Raw genomic sequence first — 3433 nt, 5'->3', positions numbered from 1 at the left:
GCACATTGTTCAGGACTAAGCCTATGGTTTCGGAGGTAGTTACTAGTAATGGGGCCCATAGGGATAGTCATCCCCCCTTCTAGAAAGGCGATGATGAGAATTATAACTTCACCCACCCTTCGATCTGTTAGTAGTCTTTCTGGAGGACAATATCTCAAACCCACGTCTTGAGGTATGTGATATGTTGCCTTAAATTCCTCTATCTGGTTGGGACTATCCACCATATACTGAAATCTACCCATCTTAATTAAACAAGAAAGAGGAAACTCTAAACGCAGTGACTGGAGAGTGACTACTCGAAGGCCGAGGAAGCTAGCCGAAGAGAAGACGAAAGGTTTGAATAGAAGAGAACTTACACGAACTAAGTCAGAGAATGATCTTTAAACTCGTGGAGAGATTCTTACGGATTCTGGGTTTGATGATTGAAGAGCTTGGTGATTTGAATGCTTGAGTTCGCTAGAGAATCTGAAGATCTGCAAAGTAAAAGAGAAATAACCTCTTCTAAGGCTTTGTATAGGAGCCAGAAAGTGGGTGGGAGTTATCCCGCTCAAATCTCGAGGAAAGATATTAGTCGTTGGATCGATGGTCAACTGTTGGATGCAAGAAACAAAACGCCGCCTGGAGTAATTAGTAGTGCATCGTGAATACCGAAACGTCAGCAGCAATGATGAAGCACCTAAATCTATGCCCACACACGTGTAAGTTCAGATATTTGTGTGATTTAAGCTTTTACTTCGTGACAAATCAAAATCCTATTTTTTCTCTTTGGATGCGAGGGAAAAATTAAAATTTTGAGGGGCTATTGTGGGGGGTAAAAGCCCAACCTTATGTATTGGCCCTAGGGCCCTATTTGAAGATTACTGTGTGTCCAAAGAGAAGAAAGTGATTGGGAAGGAGTCCATGTGGAAGAAATATACTTGGAAATGAATGAGGAGAATAGTCCAAAGAGATCACTAGTGGTCCGAAGAGGTCATTCTCCTCGGATACAAAGAGTTTTGGTCAAGCAGATACTTGGGAGGTTCAAGTAATCTTCATAACGATTTCAATAATAAGGATAGGCTTCAGGCACGTATGGAGATGATAGGAACGAAAAAATATCTAGAAGACAAGCTGCAACCACCACATTAAATATACTGCAACTGATTTTCTGGCTGCATTAATGTGGAGAAGACCCCTGAACAGTATAATCTCAGTTACCACCACTCACAGAGAGCTAAAGAAGATACCTGATGGGACATGCACTCAAGTGGATGCTTAGATGAAGAACAAGTGGTCGATGAAGATGATGGAAAAAGATGCTATATAAAGAGAAAAGGCCTCTGATAATAGGGGAGGGGAACGAAGGAAAAGAGAAGAAGAGAACAACTTTATTGTAGCTCTAAGAACTGTATTTACCTTTCATTTAATAATACACCTCTTCGGACTTCAATTTGTTTAGCTTTCAAGTGTATTTTTACGTCAGTTCATCTCTTATTACCATAGTTAACTGTTGTTTAATTCACAATCAGCTCAGCTCTTTCACCCATTCTCTACAAATTCATTGTTCTGAGTTTATTGGGCTCATAATCTAAACCTTTTTGGGCTTGGACTACAAAAACTGACCCTACAATCATATACATACAGTTTCACAACAACGTTATCTTGAAATCTTTTTTCTTTTTACATAAAAAGAAATATTAGAATTCAATTAAAAAAAGTTTCAAAGACATTAAAAGAAAGTTTCATTATTATTATAAATTAATTTATACTGTATTATAATATTTTGGTTTTAGGAACAACTTGGACTTACAAAATATAAATTTATCACGAATTTCCATTTAAGCTAACATGTTTTAAGCTAATCCATATTCATCACTCACTGTTAATAGTAGAGACCATTGTTTCTTTAGTCACGGATGTTACAATTTAAAATTTTAGGAACAAAGTGTCATGTTAATTTATTTTAATCTTTCCAAACAGACAATCCATTTGATGGATGACAAAATACATTACAAACCATAACAATAACATTAAATGGCAATAAATTTGGTCCAAATTAGCTATAGTTATGGCAAATTCTTATAGTGCTCCACTCTAGTCCTATTGCACCAAACCATAATAGTCAAAATAATTACAAATGCATTCCACCATAACAATGCAATCTTCAACTTTTTCTCCTCCTTGTGTATACGACTAAATCATCTTGATAAATTTTATCTTTATCAATCTTCTGCAAGCTTTCTTGTAGTCGACATATTACTTTGTTTGGAACAACAAAAAATGCCCTGTCAGTCCTCCCAACCCTTTTCCTAGCAAAGCTTGAAACTTTCTTTCCCTACACCACCACCCACATCACCACAACCTAGCACTGCCAACCACCACCACTGTAACCTAGTACCGCCAACCACCACCACAACAACATGGACACACCATAAAATCATCAAAATCGTTCTAAATCTAGTTCCAAATTCATCTAACCCATATACAAATTCATATAAATAATCAAACTGAAATTGAAAAAAGAAGAAGGAGAAGAAGAAGAAAGAAATAAGAAGATGCTGAAGAGAAGCAAAAACTGTAGATCTGACTAAAATCACCATTTTCTCCACCCAAAATTTTTTCTTTCTTCACCCAAAATCATTGCCCTTAATCAAACCCAACCCAAAATCATCATCTATAATAAAAGTATAAAACCCAAATTGTAAATGAAGAAGAGGAAAGAAAAAGATTCTTAAAAAAAATAAAAAAAAGAAAGAAGGAGAAGAAAGAGAGGCGGAGATAGAGATAAGGACAAGAAGAAGAAGAAGAAGGGAGTGTATTAAGAGAAAAAAGAAGTAAGTGTTAGGTGGGAGTAGGTGAGAAATAATAATAAAAAAGTGAGAAAAAAATACTATTTAAATAAAAAAAGTGTGTAGAATAGATAAACTGATGTATGTGTTTTTGTAAGAGCTTGTGTAAAATAAAAAAAAAAGTGATTTTTTATGCTAAAATAGATAGAAAATTTTAGATGGATTAATGCGGTTGCTCTAATTGCTGTAATTGTTGTAAAGCCACCTTAGAGCATCTCCAATAGCTTGTGTAAAAGCAAAATTATCTCTATAATAGAGAATGAAACTAAAAAAATGATCTCCAATAGATTCTCTGAATCACAAAATTTTTTGGCTCATGAACAATAGCCTATCAGACTTGATGGGCTACTATACATTAGTAATTGAGTTTTTTTATTAAAAAATTACACTAACTACTATTATATTAAAAGAATAATTAAAAAAAGATAAAGAAAAAATAAAAAAATTAATAAAAAAGTAATATATAAATGAGATAGAAAATAAATATAGAATTTGTTGACAAATATATTTAAAAAAACGAGTAAATAAAAGATAAATGTTGCTGCATAAAAATATGCCGGAGATCCTCTCGTCTGCCTTTATGACTTTTATCGCACAACTTTACC

Source organism: Quercus suber, unplaced genomic scaffold (genome assembly GCF_002906115.3).
Source record: "Quercus suber isolate HL8 unplaced genomic scaffold, Cork oak 2.0 scaffold_510, whole genome shotgun sequence".
NCBI lineage: Eukaryota > Viridiplantae > Streptophyta > Magnoliopsida > Fagales > Fagaceae > Quercus > Quercus suber.
Note: the sequence above shows the minus strand (reverse complement) of the source record.